At 53.5% G+C, this 20,668-nt stretch overlaps 2 protein-coding genes across 3 annotated transcripts in view; one reads left to right on the plus strand and one right to left on the minus strand.

Annotated features, from left to right (window-relative positions):
- The window catches only part of ETNK2 (ethanolamine kinase 2), a 407,034-nt gene that overhangs the window by 331,691 nt on the left and 54,675 nt on the right, over positions 1-20,668 (minus strand). The gene's annotated exons all lie outside the window — the stretch shown is intronic.
- SOX13 (SRY-box transcription factor 13) overlaps positions 8,444-20,668 on the plus strand; it is a 46,005-nt gene continuing 33,780 nt past the window's right edge. For both annotated transcript variants that reach the window (XM_049634430.1, XM_049634431.1), the window contains exon 1: positions 8,444-8,529. The gene's annotated coding sequence lies outside the window, so the exon portion shown is untranslated. The remainder of the gene's footprint in view (positions 8,530-20,668) is intronic.

The raw sequence follows: 20,668 nt of genomic DNA on the forward strand, positions 1-20,668 counted from the left end.
AAAGATGGTAAAAACGGTAAAAAAAAAAAAAAGGCAGCGGGCAAAGTGATAATATGAACTAAAAATAAACTAAACAAACTAAAAAGAAATGAAAAGATAGAACAAAGACACGATAAGGCAAAGGTTAGAAATAAAAGATGGAGAATAAAAAGATAATACAATAACAATAAATCTAGAAGATAAGATGAGATAAAAGCAAATAGTATGAAATGGCTAGAACAAAGACGAAAAAGAGATTAAAAATGACAGAGATAAGTAAAATCATTAAAACCAGAAAAATAAAAGACTAAAGGGATTAAAACAATAAAATGTGTTAAAGCAATACCAAAAGAAATAAAAAATTTAAAAGACTAGGCTATGGGGGAAGAGAGTAATAGATCAATTTTGTTTCAAATTAAAATAATGCAACCATGCTAGTACAAAAGCCTACCCCCCTTTCACAGACACACTCTGTGAGTCCAGGCAGCCTCAAGGTTGTGCAGACCTCCCAACCTTTAAGCATCCATGTCAATTTGCTACCCTTACAAAGCACCATGGACTGGGGGGCTCGCACAGCAGAAATGTATCTGCTCAGAGTTCTGAAGGCTAGCAGTCTGTGAGGGGTGGTTTCTTCGGAGGGCCACGAGGGAAGGATCTGTCCCAGGCCTCTCTCCATGGCTTGTAGACGGCCATCTTCTCCCTGTGTGTCTGTGTAGAGATGTCTTCTTATAAGGACACCAGTCCTGTGGATTTACAACCCACCCTAATGACCTCATTTTAACTCAGTTACCTCTGCAAAGACCCTGTCTCCAAGTAGAGTCACCTTCTGAGGTACTGGGGGCTTGGACAGATGAATTTGGAGACACAGTTCAGCCCATAATAGCATCCATGCAAGGAGTGCCTGACAGGATACCCTCCAGGCAGAGAGCAGGACCTTTGACCTCTTGCTTGGTTTAGGGCCTCTGACAGAACGGATTTTTTTTTTCTCCTTGATTTTAGTTTCTGATTAATATTCTTCATTTCACTTGGACCCACAGGGCGATAAGGCTGAGTCCTAGAAAGATAAGGTTCTGGAGTCCATAGCCTATTTTCTCTCATGATGTTAGGGTTGCTGGGAGCAAGAAATAGCCTGGCAGGCAGTCTCCTATGGCTAATGGAGAGGCCCATCCATGAGGCGGGGCTGGTGCGCCTGGCTTCTCCTGCCAAGAAGCTTCTGCTCTGGCTAGAAGCACTCGCGAGATGGAGGGTGATTTCCAATTCCCCCTAAGCCAACAGCATGATCTCTAGTGGGGTTTTGGAGCTTATATTTCATTGTCTTCTTCCTTTTCCAAACAGGGAAGCCTGGGAGAGCTGGACCCCAGAGCACTTGGGGATGAGTTTTCTATACTTGGTTTCTCTCTTGCTCCGAGGTAGAGTTCAGAACTGTGTGCAGTAGAGAGAAGCCTGAAAAATCCTCCTCTTATCCTGGAGAAGAGAAAACACAGACCCGTGGAACAGGCAAGCCAAAGATCACCTAGTTCAATATACTCGTTAATAGTTGAGGAAACAGAAATCCAGGAAGGAAAGATTTGCCCCAAAGCATTCTCTCTCTCCCTCTTGCACACACACACATGCACATTCATGCACACTGGGCAGGCGCACAGAGCCCAGGCCCAGCTTCATGGGTATTCACCCTGTGCAGTTGCATAGGGCCCCGTGCTCAGGAGGGCCCTGCGCTTGATTTAATGCTCTGCTACCACCATCCTGAATTCTTAATAACTTTGCAACAGGGATGCAACCTAACATTTTGCAGTGGGCCCTGCAAGTCTCGGAGGCAGCCCTACCCCCTGACTCTGATCAGGAAGGAAGCACCAGCCACTCAAGCTCTTTTTGACCACAAGCTGTCCAAAGCAGAGACTTGCTTACAGTTCTTGGCACAAGATAAGCCCTTCAGAAAAGAAGGAAGGGGAGGATGCCTTTGCTTCAGGCCCAGAGGCGCTCTCTCTAGCCAGAGTGAGTTCTTAGCTAGGGCGTGAACCTTACAGTCACCCACCTTGAATCTCCAGCCTGCAGACTGGGCCTGTCCCAGTCCTGTGTTCTTCAAGATCCCCTGTCTCCCTGGCAGAAACCCAAGGGGGCGGGACAGGGGAGGGATGAAAGGAAAGTGAAAGTATCAGCCTCTCTGGATGGCCTCTCCTCCTCCTCCTCCTCCTTCCTCCCTCCCCCCCTCCGTTGCCATGGTGACCAGAACAAAGCCTCTCTTTCCCCTCTTTTCTGGATTGTTAATTGTCTTTACTCCATGGTGCCTTTGTTAATTGTTGCCAGTCCCTCCCAGGATGGGGATCTAGGTCTCCTCGAGACAGGAAAGAGGGTTAAAAAAAGTTAGGTGATGGGGGTGGGGCATTATAAACCGGTGGGGGGGCGGGTGGAGGAGAATGAGGAGGCAACCCCAGGATTTCCTAAATTCCCCCGGGCTCCTGGGAAGGGAATACCCTCTTCATTTCTTTCCCTCTCTCCCTCAATCAGCTGCCGGTTCAGGTGGGGCCCAAGCCCCCGCCCTGCGGGAAGGAACAGGAGTGAACCAGAGGAGGAGAGAAGACAACAGCCATTGTGCGGTGACCAACGGTGTGTGGACACCCCCCGCGGGCGGTAGCCCTGCCTTTGCACCCATTCCAAATCGATCAGTAAGACACGGGGCCTGATTTTTGCCCCCAGTATTTAGGACTACTAATAGTTAAATTTACTGGGAGAGAATGTTTGCTAGCTCTGGAGGTGAGAAGTGTTACTTCATCCCTCGTCCCCAAGCTCAATTCCTCATGGTAGCTAAACATGGGAAGAATGGAGTGGAGAAGTTTTGGAAGAGAGAGAGAGTGTGTGTGTGTGTGTGTGTGTGTGTGTGTGTATGTGTGTGTAAAAAGGACTCAAGTCACTGGCATTAGGGGAGCATGCACACTGAGTGAGGTCCCTGTGTGTGTACACACAAGTGTGTTGGTCAGTCCCCCGTCCTTGGAGACAGTCCTCCATTTGGGGGACAGGGAGCCAACTGTCACATAAGAGGAGAGAGCTGTTTCTAGTCCTAGGGCCTGGGCCAAAATCTAGGCTGTTGAATAATATTCCAGGGCTAATTTATATGGTTCAGATTCTAAGGACCCCAAAACCCCATAAGAAGCAAAACAGGATGGTATAGCAGACAAAGCCTGGCTTTGAGAGCCAGAAAACCTGGGTTCAAATGTTGGCCCTTTCCAGTCTTCACTGTGCAGTTCTTGGAAACTTTCCTTCCCATCTTGGGGTGTCATTTTCCTCCTCTGTAGAATGGAACAGTCCCCATCTTCACAGAGCTGTTGATAGCTTAAAGGAGATCATGTGTGTTAAGTGCCAGCCTTGGGCAAGATACCTCTTCTTTCTGTGCACAAAGAGGGGAGACGGAGAAGGTGGTTCTGGAAGGCTGATTCCTTCCAGATTTTATATTTTCAGGTTCTGTGGCAAATGATTCACATTCTGTGAATCCACCTGTTATCACCTTGATTTGCTTCCATATCCAAGTGGGACTCTTTGGGCAAATTCAAGTAGAACTGAGTAGAGCCCCACTAAGCTCAGCCTGAAGGGAGTGCCTGACTCTGAAAGATGGCTCCTGGAGCACCCACAAAGGCCATCAGATCTCAGAGCTTCTGCCTGGCAAGTCTGGCTATAAAGAAAAAAAAAAAAAAAAGCACTTCCTCCATAGGATGAAGAGTTGGTGCTCAGACAAGCTCCACTAGGCTGGGCCTACCCTGAGCTGACCCAGCTAACAAGCATCCTCCTCTTCACAGAGAAAATGGAAAATGTTAAGGTGCTGCGGCCTGGGGAAAAGCAGGAGAGACCTTGAGGCAAAGCGAGACAGGGATTTCACGGCTCTTTCCTTCTTCCAGCTCCTCAGCTCACTTTCTCTCTGGAGCTTTCTCCCCCTCACCTGTTCCTGTAACACTGAGGAAAGCAATTCACACCATTCCGTGAATTTAATCCTCTTAATCTTTCTCCCATGGGCATTTGCATTGGCCCCTTTGTCTCTAACCTTGGAGGTTAAAGGGAGCAGTGGGGAACCCCGGCACCCCTGGGCTCCACAGCCCCCACCGCAGGCGTCTCAGGAGGGCTTGGCAGCCACATGAAGTGGATTGGAGATCACACTGGCTGCAGCCAAAGTCATTCCTTCAGCAAATATTTTTTGAGCATCTACAAGGGGCTCTGGAAATTAAATGGAAAATAGAGCAGACGAGGTTCTTCCCTCACAGAGCCCACAGTCTAGAAGGGAAACAGGAAAAAAGAAAACCACACGGAAGCAGAAAACAGATAACATAAGTACCAAGCGTGGTGAGTGCTATGAAGGAGGCAAATGGGCCGTGAGCAGGAGAATAAAATGTGGAGGATGATCTTGGCGGGGTGGGAGGAGGTGGGGAAGGGAAGATAAAGAGAGGAACATTTGTGTTGAGACCAGAGGATGAAAGGGAGGTTGCTCTGGGAAGAGCAGTGTTTGGGGAAGTGCTTTCCAGGTAAAGAGATATTTATAGGGCTTGAAGTCTGGGTAAAGGCAGATCTTTCAATATAGAGATCTGATTGGGATTGGGCAAAGTTTGTAAAATAACAGTTCAGGATTGGAGGATACGGCGAGGGGAGGGTCTTGCAAAATAAACAATTGTTTGATAAGCTAGTGGTTTGCCAGGTGAAGCAAACTATTGTCCCGAGAAGGGGGCCGTTTGAGCAGTCTATTGTTCAGATAAATTGATTTTCAGGAAGTTCCTGGAGCAAATAATAAAATTATTTACCGGTTTACGGGCTTATCTTCCTGGGCAAGAAATTTCTGGAACAAATATTAAAGTCATGTCGATGTAAGCAGCCTTCGTAAAATTATGTGACTGCAGGTGGTCTCAGTTCTCTGAAGCAGTGAGGCTTTGGTGGTCTAGCTGAGAGATGAGGACGATCTGGGCCAGGGTGGGGACAGGGAAGACAGAGAAGGGGAGGACTGGGACATATTTGTGGAGACAGATCAACAGCACTCACTAATTTGGGTGGATGGAAAGAAAGAATCAAGGATGACTCCTAGATTTTTGGCTCAAACCTCGGGGTGGTACCATTTCCTGAGATGGGAAAAATTTTACAGGGTATATACATAGGCTTGGGGGTGACGGTTAGAGGTCCACTTTGGAACCTGTTAGGGTTAGGATGTCTGTGAGATCCTTGGGTAGAAACGTCAAGTGGGTGGTCAGATACAGGAGTCTGAGGTGCCCTAAGGCGTCTTGGAGATTTACATAAAAAATTGGGAGACTCATCAGTACATAGCTGGTATTTAAAGCTATGGAAACATGAAATTTCACCTATGGAGAGAAGGTAGAGAGGAAAATGAGATACAGAAGGGAGACAATGGGAAACACTGATGCAGAGATGAGGAGGAGGAAGGAATATAGATAAGGGAGGGTGAGAAAGGGCAACCAGTAAGGTCAGAAGAAATTTAGGGGGTGTAGAGTCATGAAGTGAGTGTTTCAAGGAGGGAGTGGTCAGCTAGGTCCAATAGTGTCATTTTGATGGGTGTTCCCAGGAAATGAGGTAGTAATATAGAAAGACCTAGAATCTTCAAACAACTTCCTCCCATCACTGACTGGCCATGACCTTGAGCTTCATTCTTCTTACCTCTAAAATGATGGGGCACCTGAGTGCCTCAGTCAGTTAAGCATGCAACTCTTGGTTTCTGCTCAGGTCATGATCTCACGGTTCATGAATTTGAGCCCCAAGTTGGGTTCTTTGCTGACAGCACAGAGTCTGCTTGGGATTCTCTCTCTCTCTCTCTCTCTCTCTCTCTCTCTCTCTCTCTTTCTCTCTCAAATAAATAAACTTTAAAAAAAAGGGGGGGGCAATAATGATACCAACCTCATAGAACTGGGATAAGGTACAAATAGATACTGTATATGAAAACAGAATTATATATGTATATTATCTTACTGTGTGTAAGATGTAGTAGGCAGATACTTAAAAATATTTCAGGGGCACCTGGCGGGCTCAGTCAGAAGAGCATGCAACTCTTGATCTCGGGTCATGAGTTCCAGCCCCATGTTGGGTGCAGAGATTACTAAAAACAAAAACAAAAAAGATTTTTTTTTTAATTTTTAAAACTTCTTTTAAATTAAAAATTTTTTTAAAGAAAAAAGAAAAAAATACACTTCTTTGACAAGTGAAAAAAAGATTTATTGATGTACTAAAAATTAACAGAAAGTAAGACAAAAACCAAAAAAAAGAAATTTCAATTTGGCGGCTGTGATGGGGAAGGGTGGTCGCCAGATACAGTGGATGGCGGCTGTTGAAAAGAGGAGAGCCCATAGCCCATCTCTCTGTCTTCCTCTCTCACTCTGCTGTGGCAAAGGAAAGGGGAGGGACCCACAATGAAGGTGCCCGTTGACACGGATAAGGGGCCAGAGGAAAACAACCAGGTATATGGAAAACACAAGCATGCTGGCTGGGAAGAGGAAGGACTGGTGGCACTTGGGTGACCCCTGGTTTCCGAAATGGCTTCATCCAGTCATCCAAAAGCCATACACTTTGACCTGTTCCACCTCCATCCCCCCCCCTCCCTTCTTTCCACCCTCCCTATCCCTAGCTTACCTCAGGCCTGTGACTTTTTTACCCTGGTCACTGCCACTGTCTGGTCACCGGCCTCCCTGCCTCCAGCTAGACTGATCTCATTAGAGGCCCTCCTCAGAATCCCTCAGTGACTTCCCATTCCCTTCCATCAACCAATTGATCAACAGCCTTTTATCAAGGTCCGGCTCTTTGCCAAGCCCTCACTAGGCACCAGGGATGTAACAGTGAGCCAGCCAGACATCTCCGCTCTTAGGGAGTTGGCAGTCCGGTGGGGGAAGCCACGCACATGAACAGTGGCCACACTATCTACAACCTGGGGTGGGGGGTGGGGCTTCCGGAGCCCATACTTAGATGGGGCACCTGACCCAGATTGGGCTGTCAAGACATCCTGCTGGAAGAAGTGATATCTGGGCTGAGACCTAAAAGGTGAAGAAAGGGAGTTAGGTCAGGAAGGCTGCGGGAAATGAGGAGATCCAAAGCCCTCAGGAGGCCTTATGAACCTGGCTGACCAGCACCTGCTGAAAAGCCGCTGGCCAGCACGTTCTCTGCGGTTTCGCGATTGCTACTCCTTTCATCTCCACTTTCTGAGCCCCAGTTCAGAGACCACCTCCCCAAGAAGACTCTGACGCTTGTCCCCCCCACCTGAGTGCCCTTGGTGGTCCCCAGGCCCCCTGTGCTGGTCTGATCTTGGCCCTCTCCCACCTCTCTGGAATTCCGCGTTCACTCATCTGCCTCCTTCACAAAATGGGAATCCAGAAAGGGCAGGGCACCCTCTCATTCATCCTGGTGTCCCCAGCACCCTTCTGGGCCAGGCATATTATAGGTATTTGATAAATACTTTGAATTACTCCTTTATAAATATACTCCTTTATACAAAATATATAAATATAAATACTCCTTTATGCAAAACAGCTCAAGGGGGGAAAAAGAGAGAGAGAGAACTTGTGAGAGTGCCAGATGCCAGGACTAGAGAATGGTCTGAGGCATTAGGAGGCAGTGTAGCCGCAGGTGGGATGAGGGTCCTAAGGGAGGTTCAGAAACAGGGTCTGAAACCCTGAATCCTGGCTGGCCGGAGGGTAAGGGGGGCCGGGAGTTGGATGGACAACTTCTTGGGTCTTGCTCTAAGGAGCGAAGATTCTTGGTCAGCGACCCTCATACCTGAGCAGTGGGAGGGGGCGGAACCCACCTCTTTCTTCTCTTCTCACCCACCCCCGCCGCTCTCCCCTTTCCGACAGAGGTTTCCAGCTGCGGATGCCTGGATGGACCTGGCTGCAGGGAGGAGGAGGGAACTCTCTGTCCCTCCCTCCTTCTCCATCTCCCCACCCTTCCTCCTTCCTCCTCCCCCTGCCCGCTCTCTGTCTCCCTCCCTCTTTCTCCTCTGAGGCTGTGGAGTCGCCTCGCAGCACCGAGCTGCGAGCGCCCAGCTCCCAGTCCCGGCTTGAACTGAACTGTGCAAGTGGCGGGTCCTGGAACCCCGGCCCGGGAGCGGCGAGCCCAGGTCTGAGCCCGGGCCCAGCGGCCAGCCGCCGAGAGGCCCTGGTTCGGGACCGAGCCCGGGCGCAGAGCGGGAGAGCCGGAGAGCCGGGCGGGCGGGCCGGCGCAGCGTCCCGGCGAGTCAGGGAGCAGGACCGCGGAAGGCAGGGAGACGGCCGCGAGCAGAGGGCAGAGGGCAGAGTGCAGAGAGAGGCCTGGCTCGGCGGAGGGCGCCGCCCGGCCGGAACCGAGCTCTCCGCCCGGGACGGCGGCCCGCGGTGGGGCGCGGACCCAGGGTGGCCACGAGTCCGGAGCGACTCCCCGGCCCACGGCGGGGGGCGTGCCTCCTCCCAGCCCGGCCGCCCCAGCCCCGCGCGCCGGTCAGCTGCGTCGCCGGGGCATGTGAGCGGGAAGCCCAGGCTGCCAGCCGCGAGGACCCGTTCGGAGGAGGAGCAGGAGCGCGGAGCCCCGAGCCCGGCGCCTGGCCGAGTAGTAAGTGCGCCCCCTCCGCGCCCGCAGCACGCCGCTGCGCCCCTCTCCCCAGGCCTCCGAAGTTTGACACTCGCGCCCCCGCGTTTCTGGGCACACGTCGGCTCTCGTCTCTGCGAGTTTCCATCTTTTGCAAAGTTTTTCGAGAAGGAACGGACCCCCACCTACCCCCAGCAACGCCGGCCAGTGGCGGCTCCTCTCGAGCAGACCCGGGTCCCTGTGCAGGGGGTGGGGGGGGGAGGCAGCCTGGTAAGGCCGTTGGGGGGGGGGAGCTGTGTGGGAGGGGGACCGTGCGCACCACGCTTAGCCAGCCTTGGGGTGCCCGCCCCCCCCCACCTCGCCGACCGGCCGGGGGCACGGGCACTGGGGCTTTCTCACCAGCCTGTCTAGGCGCCCAGTTCAAGGATTTCCCAGAGGGAAGCTGAGGCGACCTGTGCGCGCCCCGCGTGGGGCTCGGGAGCGGGCGCCCAGAGGCAGATCCACCCCCGCCCTGGTTGGTGCGGTGCGTGGGGCCGGCCACGCAGTCCTTCCCACCCCTCAGGTTCGCACCCCAGCGGACCCGCCGGGCGCTGCATCCTGTTTGTTTTCTGCTCCGGCCGCTCCTGTTTCACCCCTTCCCACCTCCCACCCTGGCCTCCTTCTTCCCACCCCCCACCTCCCGCCTTTGCTGTCGGAGGTGAATCTCCGCATCCTGATTTCCCCGCAAAGCGAATCTTGCCTGGGGGGAGGGAGGCGGGGATGTGGGGAGGGGGCCCGTCGCTCTGTTCCCAGCGGCTCGCCATTGTTTTCCCACCCCGCGCGTTCCGTACGTAAACACACACACACACACACACACACACACACACACACGTGCGCGCCGGCGGCTGTGACACACGCACACACTAGCGGGCGCGCCCACACACACGTGTGTGTGTGTGTACGCGCGTGTGCGCGCGCGCCGGCTGCTGCGAGTCCCCGGACGCGCAGGAATCGCCCGCGGGATTTTCCCAGCCGCCCGCCTGGCCTTGCAGGCTGGAGGAGCTCCATGACTTCTCTGGGGCTGGGGAGGGCGAGAGACGTGGGGGCTGTCGGAGAGTCCCGGGCGGGGCCGCGAGCCGGGCCTGGGCGGGAAGTGAATTTTGAACTTCAGCCCTGGACCTTTCCGGGAGGACCCCGAGCGCACGAGCGGCGGCTCCCGCCCCGGGAGGGCCGACGGCAGCTGCAAGGACTCCAGCGGCGCTCTTGGCTGCCACCTCCGTGACAGGGGCTAGGAGGAAGCCGAGGAGTTTTCCTGGGAAGTTCGTTGTGACTCTGTGGGAATTTCCGGGCAGGGCGCCTCGGCGCTGGCGAAGGGGTCTGGCCAAAGCCAGGGGAGATGCTGCGGTTCTGGGCGGAGTTTCGAGATCCGGGTTTCCAGAGTGCTCCCTTAGGAAGTGGTGCTCCAGATGCTGGGTTGAGCACACTTTGGTTTGAATTCCTCTCCGACGGGCAGCATGAGCTCAGGCGAGTCCTTTAACTTTTACAGAATTTCCCCTCTGCAGAATGGGCAGAATTATGCACACATCTTTGAAACTGGCCTCTAACAATCAATTAAGCGGTATCGGTTTGGAAGGCATGAACTCCAAAAGGATAGCCCTCCCCCCTCCAGGGGGCCACATACAGCTCGGTGGTTGAGTCAGGGGCTCTGGAGTTAGAAGCTGGATCTTAGATCCTGCCACTGGCGACTTGATCTTGAGCAATTTAATCTTCCTGCCCTGTGCCTCAGTTTGTTCGTCTGAATCTCCTAGAACAGTACCTGGCAAGTAGTAAGTGCTGGAGAAATGTTAGCTATTGTTGCCATTATTACTTAACTGACCTTGTAAAGAAACCAGAAGGGCGTTTTGAGATTGTGCTCCTGTAATCAATTATAACAGCTGTCCACTTCTGGAAGGGAAGAAGCCTCCCACTTCTTTACTTCTCTGATTCTTCCTAGTCCTTGTCTAGTTGGGTCTTAAGTCTATTATCATCTCCCCTCATGCCCCCCCCCCCCCAATTATTTCACAGTGTTTATGAAAAGCAGTTATTCCCTCCTTTTCCTCATTCTTAAAAATTAATCTTGGCCCACCTGCAGTCTTCTCTCCATGGAAATCAGGCCCCAGGAAGGAAGCGGCTGCACAAGGGTGTCCCCTGAGTATCCTGGCTTTGGCTGCCGGCACAGGATTGGATGTGCATTTGTGTCTCTGGAGCTGGGTGAATTTCTGGAGAGAGGAGCCCAGGTGTCCCCACCCCTGGGGAGGGGTGGGGGAGGGGCGGGGGTGGGAGGGGTAGTCAGGTGGGATTGGGCTAGGCTGTTCCTGGGGGAGCTCTGCTCCCCGGGCAGCGTCTGAGTCACCTGCTGCTGGGGCTCACTTGGGAACCTGGTATATCCCAGCTGCCTGGGGGGATCGGAGGCGAAGTTTCATCTTCAACTTTGTACTTGCAGTTAGAGTATTTTCCAGCACTTTGGGTTGGTCACAGGCTCCTTGTCTGATTCTGGACTCTGCGAATGCACAGCACCAGTAAGGGATGAGCTGGGTGACAGGAGGGAAGGGCGGGTGGATGCCACCTTGGACAATGGGCTCCTCTTTACTTTCTCTGATACCCTAGCCCCCACCCCGGGCATGGGGGGTGGTGGCCAGGTCGGTGCTTGGAGAGCCTGCTGGTGGGCTGGTTTTTCAGAGTCAGTACCTCAGTACCCCCCATTCATTCCTTCAACAGAAATTTGTTGAAAACCTGTTATGTGCCAGGCCCTGTGCTAGGCAGCGTGGCTTTAGGGGTGAGCAAGACAGGTAGTGTGCCTGTCCTCACGGAGCCTTCTTTCTGGTGGGAGGAAGCAGGCAATAAATAACTTGAAATAAGTAACCAAGACAACATTAGACCCTATGTGGCTTGGAAGAAATACAACAGGGTCATGTGCTAGAGAATGTCTGCCTGCGAGGAGAAAGGCAAGGGTGGCCCTGGATTGGAAGCCAGTGAAAGCCGCCCTGGGGGGAGGCTGGCTCAGCGGAGCCCTGAGGGATAAGGAGCCAGCGGGCTCAAAGACCTGAAGGAAGGATTCCAGGCTGAGGGAACAGCAAATGAAAAATCCCTGAGGCCAGATCAGGTTTTGCAACAGCAATGTGGCTGGAGGAGGAGAACTCAGAGGAAGACAAGATCCTGGTCACAGAGGAGCCTGGATTTTATGGCCAGGGCGATGGGAAGACATTGGAGAGTTTTAAGTCGGGGAGTGACGCGATCTGATTTGTGATTTTAACAGCTTATTGAGTATAACAAGACACAGGTAATCAGAGTTGCCCCAGGGGAGGGAAATGAGGGCCGAGGGGTGGGATGAGATGGAGGAAAGATGGTGTTTTGGCTCTCGATCCTTTTGTCCTCTCGGAGTGTAGGACACCGATCAACTATACCGTACAAACCAAACCCCAAAAAGCATAGGTAAAAAAGAGTAGCTGATCATTTGGAAGATGTATATCATCAAAAGTGTAAGAAAACCTATATAAAGCTCTGTAGGACAAACCTACTTCTGCGCAGATAATTGTACGTATACACATGTACATCCTGCACACATACATAAAAAGATTCAAAGGCTGCCTCGAGATGTTTACAGAGCTAATTCCAGATGCGGAACAATGGGTGATTTTTATTTCCGTCATCTTCTGTTGATTCTTCCAATCTTCTACAATGGCCATGAATTACTCTTGTAAGTGGGAAAAAATGTAAAAGAGAGAGGTCGCTCCGGCTGCTAATAGAGGATAGTCTGGAGGGGAGCCAGAATGGAAGAGGCTAACTAGGAGGCTGGATCAGAATCGAGGTGGGGGGGGGGATTGAGGAAGGGTGGGCCAAGGGGAGATGGGTCTGGGGGTGGAGACAGCAGGTCTCACTAACTATTCTTTGCTCTTGCCCAGAGAGGGCATTCTATCCCCCAGCTCAGATGTCATGATCAGGAGTGTCGGGGTCAGTGGCGGTGAAGGGCGATTTCCAATGCTGCCTTGGCTTGAGAAGCGTCTCACATTCCAGCTGCCTCCTCACCCCCTCGTTTCTTAGTGGGGAGAGCCCCGTTCTGAACATGCTGCTCCTCTCATAATGGGCAGATTTAGGGCCACGTGATGTGCCCGGGAAAGATTTAGAGCTGGGAGAGATGTTCATCACTGAACACCTCTGAGCCTCTGTTCTCCCATCTGTGAACTGGGACAATAACAGCAACAGTGCTTACCTCTGACAGCTCGGGAGGCTCACCTCTGGTTAAGCCTTCAGTGGCACTGCATGAATGGCATGGGCCTGGGGTGTGCTGTTGCCCGACACATGTTTGCTTGAGAGGCCTGTTCCTCCAGAGGATCTAACATTCCTGCCCTTGAGGAGCTGACATTCTACACGGGTTTACTCCTCTCTGGGGGTGCTTTGAGACTGGCCTTTATTGGGCAGCTCCCTGTAGGTTGCCAGGAAGCCTCTGGGAAAGAGTGGAATTCAAATGCCACCATGCCTGCGCGCCCCTCCCCCCAGCCACATTCAGAGGTAAAGGGGAGCCTTTGAAAAGGGCTCTGTGCTGGGAAGGCCCAGCCAGGCCCACAGTAAATCGTGCTTTGAATGGGAATTATTTTTGTGCTCAGTGTTTGCTTAAGAGGCCTCGCTCCTGTCCAAACTCGCTGAAGTCCTCACCCTTTGCTAGTCCCCTTTCTGGAACCTGGCTATGTCAGCCAGGAAGGCTGTCACAAGGCCCGTGGAAGATTGCTTTCACCTTTCCTGTCATCTCCTCCCGGTCTCCTTGCTCCCAAGCAGGAAGGCATGCTCTGGATGGGGTCTTTGCTTGGGGTCACCTCCATTTTGGCTGCCTCTTCCTTGGAGTCCCCCTTCCAGCTCCTTGGGAAGCCTCGATTAGGAGATTTGTTACAGGCCAGTTCGGCAAGGCTGCCTCCGACCTCTGCTTGCTTCTCTGGTCGGGTGACTCTGTTTCTTTGCAAAATTCAAATACTCTTTCTGAGCAGCAGTGACATCGTGGTTTCTTCCTGAGCGTGGGTGCAGTGGAGTAGGGTGCCCAGTTGGGCCCGAGTGCCTGTTCTATCTCTTGGACCTAGCCAGAGACCCCTGAGGTCATTCCTGCCCAAGCCTGAGGGTGGTGAAGGCCCTTGGGGCTCCCCTAGGAAAAGGTTATTGTCTCCCCTGTGTGGCCCACAGCATAGAACCTCGAGGTTACCACCTGCTACTCCAGACATGTTCTTAGCTCTCCTGCCCCTCCTTTATTTAAGAGGACCCTCTGTTCCTGGGACCTGCCTCCCTTCCCCTCTGACCCACTAGGTGCTGTGGTGGGGCGGGGGCGGGGATTGGCGGGGGGGGGATCTAGAAGGACCCAGACATGGAACACTGACAGTGGTCAGACCTCCAAGAGGCCGTGTGGTGAGGAGGAAGTGTCTGGGGTTCCCCTACCTCCTCCCAAGGTCATCCACAGGCAAATCCAAGACCTGGGCATGGCCCGGGATGTGCCGCCTGTGTGGCTCAGCATCCCAGCACTAAGTGTGCGCGTGGGAGTGAGCCAGGAGAGCAAGCAGCCGGGGCTGAGAGGTGTGCCCAAAGGTTGCCGTGTCCAGTCAGGAGTGTGTTTTCGGGGGGAGAGGTGTATATGGGCTGGTAGAGGAAGAGGTGCGGACAGTGTCTCCGGCTTCCACGTTTTTCCTAAATAGCATCCTCTACCCAGGCCCTTTCGGTCTCTCTGGGAAGCCTGACACACCCTGTCAAACCTGCGTTCAGTTCCCTGGACACACACAGTCTTCGGACTCCCCCCCCCCCCCCCCCAGTACTCTAACATTTAAGCATCCCAGAGGATTGTGGCCAGGTTGGGAGTGGGGAGAGGTTTAGTGTTCCCCCCACATTGTCCCCTGTATCTTCTGGGGACATGTCGAGGGTAGGGTTTCAGTGTTTTGGTTTGAGAAGAGAACAAGAAGGGGCCCGCAGACCAGGCAGGAACACTCTGGCCACCCCCCCCCCCCCCCCCCCCCCCCACTGGTCTGCTCCCTGCCAGGCCTGGAGCTCCCTGGGGGATCCGCCCCAGAGGAGGCCAGACTGTTCTCCCCTTGGCCTTACCTCCCCCAGTCACCGCCCCCTGCTTGAATCAGAATGGAATGTGCAGCCTGTGGAACAGGATGGGGTGAAAACTAGTTCCCAGAGGGCCTTGGTCCAGGCCTTCTCCCATCCCCCCTCCAAGGGAGCGGGGAACCTTGGGGCTGGGTCCTGCTCCTTGGCACGCTGGAGGCACCCCGCTGCCGATTCGATTCCAGGGGGGCTCAGGTCCCGCCATTTGAAGGATCCCCCCAGGGTGGGGAGAGGGCAGGTTGGCCATTCAGAGGGCAGGGGGCTAGCGGGCCAGGGGGGACCCATCCCAGCTGTAGGAGCTAGACCTCTCCCCTTTGCTGACTTCTTTTTTTTTTTTAATTATGGCTCATATTTTTATTCTTATGTCTGTGTTTCTGTAGTTTCCGAAAGTAGTCCCACAACGTGCGTTACCTTTGTAATCAGAGGGAGAAGGATTTAAAATATATCCAGAACCTGCCACACGCTGTAACAGAAAAGTAGTCAGTGTTTCTTCTCTGGAAGACACACGGGTTCCTGGCGGGAGGGGTAATAGTGGGAAAGTGGGAAGCAGCCTGAAGACTGGACCGGTGGTACCCTTTCAGGATGACAGGCGAGTGGGCCCATGCACCCCGGGCCATGCCCTCCTGTTGGCCCTGGCACCTGGCAGGAGGCAGCAAAGGAAGTAAATCTTTCCTTAAGCTGCCCTCACACTGACTCAAAAGAGTTAACTCTTGCCTGGCCCGCACAGGCTGAGCCAGGCAGGCCCTGTGCACTCCTCAGAGGGGAGAAAGAGGGGAGTTTTCTGACTGCGGGGTGTGAAGTTCTAGAAACCTGCCCCCAGCCCTGTTGAAGGAGCTGAAGTCATTCCTTTATCCTGGTGAGGCTTCGATGCCAGGCCTGTCCCCGGAGGGGTGGGTGCGGAGGGGTGGGTGCGGTGGGGAAGGAAGGGAGAATAAAAGGTTAGTGGGGAGGGGCTGGAAGGAGGCCTGGCTGCAGGTATGACTGGGTTCTCAGAGGCAGGTGGGGCGAGGGGAGTGGAGAATGAATAGGGAGCTGTTGAAAACAGAGGGAGTGGCCCCTCCAGCCCTTGCTGTTTCTCTGGCTGACCTGGCTCCCCCTTTTCCTGGCTGGTTGGCCAGGGCGCGTGAGCGTGTGCGTGTATGCGTGCGTGCATAGGCAACCCGGGTAGGGGTGCTGCATTCTAGACCCTGGTTAGCCCCTCTGGCCTCTGGGAGATCAGGAAGTGCCTCTGAGAGCCCCAGGGAGACTGGCCTGAAGAAGGAAAGGAGAGAATGGACTGTGAGGCCAAGGAGAGCCAGAGGGAGGCCCTCCTCTTGTCCCTTCTCTGTGACCTTCAGTATTCTCCAGGGCCTCAGGTTCCTGACAAACCCCAAAAGGATTGGGGTTTCAGTCCCATTCTTCCTGGGGAGGGGCAGGGCAGCGGGTAGCGACCCTCCTTCCCTGCTTTCCTCTCTGTAAATTCAGTTGCCTCCTGCTATGTCCTTTTGAGCCTGGAACCACAGCCATACCCTCTCCCCGGGAGTGGAGGGTGTCTGGGAGTCTGGCCAGGGTGAGGGGCTAGAGAAAGAGCAGAGTATGGAGGCAAAGGGTTAGTGGTGGAATCATGGGGACCCCTAGCTGGAGCTGGTGGGGCAGAGAGGGGGAGGCCTCTCTTAGTTGGGGTGAAGGTGCCCTAGCCAGGACACAGGCCAAAGAACAGAGGAAGGGGATCTGTGGCACATCTTGCCCAGAAAAGAGGTGTGGGTAGCAGGAGAACTTTCTCTTTGGTATCTGAGGACGTCAAGGGATGAGCTTGACTGCCATGTAGGTTGTGATAAGTATACAAGTCTGGGTGGATGGGGCTCTGAGGTACATGATGGCCTTACTGGAACTGGGCAGCACATCAGGGACCCGTGGTTTCCAGAATGTAAGTTCGCGTCTCTCCTGGCAGCTTTGCCTGGCCTCAGATCCATCCTCCTCATCATGACACCCCAAGTTTGGAGGTGATTTGGCTCTTTGGTACCCCTTTCTGGGCACTGATTGACTTGGAGTTTGGGGAACCAGAATTGAGGGGAGGGTCAGTTGTGAGCGGGGGGTGTGTGTGTGGGGGGGCGGTTTAGTGAGGGTCTGTGTAGCTACCACCCTCCTCGCAGAGCCCGAGTCCTGTTGGGACCGTTGGCCGTAGAAGCCAGGTGGCCATAGCAGCGAGGCACCTCCTGATTCCCGAGTCAAGGCTGGATGGATGTGGGAGCCCCAGGGGGGAAGGGGCAGGGAAGACTGAAGAGGGGGGTGCATAAGAGGAGAGGGGAGTTCCTGTCTGGCCCGACAGCAACCTCTACTGGACCCTTTTGCTGGCCTCCGACCCACAGGATCTTCCTTGAGTCCTTGCCCTCCTGTCTCCCTGTCTCATGCTCAAAACTCACCCATCCCTGTCCTTCAATATCTTGTTCTTTGATCTCTGAGGAGATAACTGGCTAAGCGGATTTACCAATCTAAGTTCATGTGCTGGTGGGTAATTCTCGAAGCCTTTTAACCGGCCACAGGGCCTTATTAATCCAGGAGGTGACTGTCAGAGAGGGAACTTGGGGTGGAGGTGTAGTGGATGTTCGGGCCTGTGGGGGCCTGCTCCGTTCACGCAGCCACTCAGCGGGTCCGCAGGGAGTGCCTGCCTCACGGCTGTGCCCTACTACGCTGGGGCTAGGAGACCAGCACGGCCCTGTTCTACTTAGTGAGGAAGGGAAAGAGAAGAAAGTCATTGTCAGATACTGACTGACAAAGCGAGGGTGGGGAGGTGCAGGGCGGAGTGCTACAGGGGCACCCAGGAGGGCACTGCCATCAGAGTTGGGCAATCAGGGAAGGCTCCCTGTAAGAGGAAACCTAGAGACCTGGAGGGTGAGGGGGAGATCGCTTGGCAAGAACAACTCAGAAGAGAAGGTCGTAAGGACAGATCCTTTCTGGTCAACCAGGGGCCCTACCTGGCTCCCCAAGGGCATGGCAGCTGGTCCTGTCCCTTACCAGGGCCCGAGGGGGCATCAGGACTTTGGAGGGAGGGGGAGTGCTAGGCATTTGAAGACAGGGTGGCTAGAGGCTCCTGGAGCCCAGAGGCCTTGTTCTGCTCCGAGTTGTGTGTGTGTGGGGGGCTGAGTTGTGTGTGGGGGCTGCCCGTGGTGTGACGCTGCGGGTTTAGGCGGGACTCGGGTGTGTGGCCCAGGCGGCCGGGGATTGGAAGCCAAACTCTCTCCCAGGCCGCTGGGGCGGGAGAGGATTGCTGGGACCAACTGCAAATTAGCCAGGCTGGCGTTAAATGCCTTCGCCGCTTCTCTCCTTCTCTCCCGTCCCTCCCTGCCCTCCTGAAAATCAACAACTGTGTCAACAGCAGGGTGATTGTGCTTGGCCCGCAGCCCCCGGGGCTGCCAGGACCAGGCAGGTGCTGGCAGGGGCTGCCGGAGCCCCACGCTGGGAGCAGGCTGGGCCTGGCTGCCAGGGCTGTAGGATAAACAAGGCCGCACACAGCCCGGCCAGGAGGGAGGGAGGCCACAGGCAGGCAGGAGGGAGAACAGGTGTCTCAGGAGCTCTGCAGACACAAAGGGCCTCTTGTCTCCTCCTCCCTAGCCCCGGGGAGCAGCCCCCCTCCTCGGCTCTCAGGCCTCAGCCAGAGACCAGTGGTCAGGTCAGCCAGGGGGTGCTGGCAGCGAGGAAAGGGCAGGTGCTGACCTCCACACTGCCCCTGCAACTTGCTTGTTTTTTCTTGCCGGAGGCAGAGGTAAAACCAGTCCGAACGAGGCGCCAGCCCCATGGGCAGGAGACTTGCCTCTGAACAGATCCGCTGGCCATGAGGCCTCTGTGGGTCTCAGTTTCCCACTGGAAAGACAGCAGGACCCCTCACCCCTGCTGGGACACTCAAGGAAGAAATGGATGGGAGATAGGAAAAGCACCTGGAGGTTTGGGGAAGAAAGCAGCGCTGGATGTCAGAAGGTGGGACCAGAAGTAGGGATATCCGGGGCCGAGGAATTTCAGGTGGGATTTGGAGCCGGAGGTGGCCGGGGTGAGGCAATACCTTCCTCCTTCTCTACCCTTTTATGCCACAAACCTTTACTGAACACCTAGCATGTGCCAGGCACTGCATTAGGGATGGGGAGGCAAGACAGTACCAGCCTGGGCAGGCAGACTCTGGAGCCAGACTGCCTGTGTGGTCTTGGGTAAGTAGCTTAACCTGTCTGAGTCTCAGTTTCCCCATCTGTAACGTGGGAGTGATAATAGGGGCTGCTGTGATTGTTACATGTGAAGAGGTGCTCGGTGTGGTATCTTGAATAGTAAGGGTTGTATTAGAGAAGGCTATTACTGTCCCTGTCCCTGGGGCTCGGAGCTAGCCGGAACCTGAATACATAATTGCAGTCCAGTCGAGGAGTAGAGACCAGGGATCTCAAAAGACTCTGGGATGCCCTGGAGGCGCCATCAACTTTTCTAGGGTTATTAGGGAATGATTTTTTTTTTAATGTTTATTATTTTTGAGAGAGAGACAGAGTGTGAGTGGAGGAGGGGCAGAGAGAGAGGGAGACACAGAATCCGAAGCAGGTTCCAGGCTCTGAGCTGTCAGCACAGCCCCGACGGGGAGCTTGAACTCACGAACTGTGAGATCATGACCTTAGCTGAAGTCGGATGGTTAACCGATTGACCCACTCAGGCACCCCGGGAATGATTTTTAATTTTTTAAATTTTTTTAACTTACATCCAAATTACTTAGCATATAGTGTAACAATGATTTCAGGAGTAGATTCCTCAGTGCTCCTGACCCATTTAGCCCATCACCCCTCCCACAACCCCCTCAGTTTGTTCTCCATATTTAAGAGTCTCTTCTGTTTTGTCCCCCTCCCTGTTTTTATATCATTTTTGCTTCCCTTCCCTTATGTGCATCTTTTTTGTCTCTTAAAGTCCTCCTATGGGTGAAGTCATATGATGTTTGTCTTTCTCTGACTGACTAATTTCGCTTAGCATGATACCCTCCAGTTCCATCCACGTCGTTGCAAATGGCAAGGTTTCATTCTTTTTGATTGCTGAGTAATACTCCACTGCATATCTATACCACATCTTCTTTATCCGTTCATCCACCAACGGACATTTGGGCTCTTTCCATACTTTGGCTATTGTGGATAGTGCTGCTATCAACATGGGGGTGCATGTGTCCCTTTGAAACAGCACACCTGTATCCCTTGGATAAATACCCCAGGAATGGTTTTTAAAGAAAGGGCAGCATTTGAGCTGGGCTTTGAGTGAGGTGTAGGAGTTTTCTGGTCAAGAATGTACGAAGGGCGTTCTAGGCAGGGGCAGAGCCAGAGCCCCGTGGCTTGTGAAAGTACACGCCTGCATTACAGGATGGTGAGGATGACTGGGGTGGGTCCAGGGTGGCCTGGGTCAGACTGAAAAAAGGGCCTGCATGGCCGGTGAAGTTCGGGTTCATCCCTAGCTTGCTCCAGGGTTGGGTGCCAATTTTGGTCATCATTTTGTACCTTTCTTCTTCCTCCTCTCCACGCTGATACATTGTGAATAACTCAGTCTTGCTCTGGAATAGTCTTCATTTTAGGAGAAGGATAATTCAATGAAAACACCCTGGAGCTGTGTAGTCAGAAACTTCTGAATTTGCAGCTTTTGGATTTTGAGTCTCCATATTGGGCATTTTGCCTAATTTCTTTTTCTTTTTCTTTTTTTCTTTTTGACATTTATTCATTTTTGAGAGACAAGAGGCAGAGCGTGAGTTGGGGGGGCGGGGTGGGCAGAGAGAGGGAGGCACAGAATCCAAAGCAGGCTCCAGGCTCTGAGCTGTTAACATAGAACCAGATGTGGGCTCAAACCCACGAACTGCGAGATGGTGACCTGAGCCGAAGTCAGACACTTAACTGACTGAGCCACCCAGGTGCCCCTTGCCTAGTTTCTTTGAGCTGCGTTTTTCTTATCCATATAATGGGGCCATGGTGTCTCCCCTGTGGCAACTTATTGTGAGGATTCTAGAAAAAGGTGTGCCATGGGCTGATGCACAGCAATTGCACAGTAAAGGGAACTGTCGGGATTATTCTCTGTCTTGTCCATG

This window comes from Panthera uncia, chromosome F1 (genome assembly GCF_023721935.1).
Source record: "Panthera uncia isolate 11264 chromosome F1, Puncia_PCG_1.0, whole genome shotgun sequence".
In the NCBI taxonomy this organism is placed as follows: Eukaryota; Metazoa; Chordata; class Mammalia; order Carnivora; family Felidae; genus Panthera; species Panthera uncia.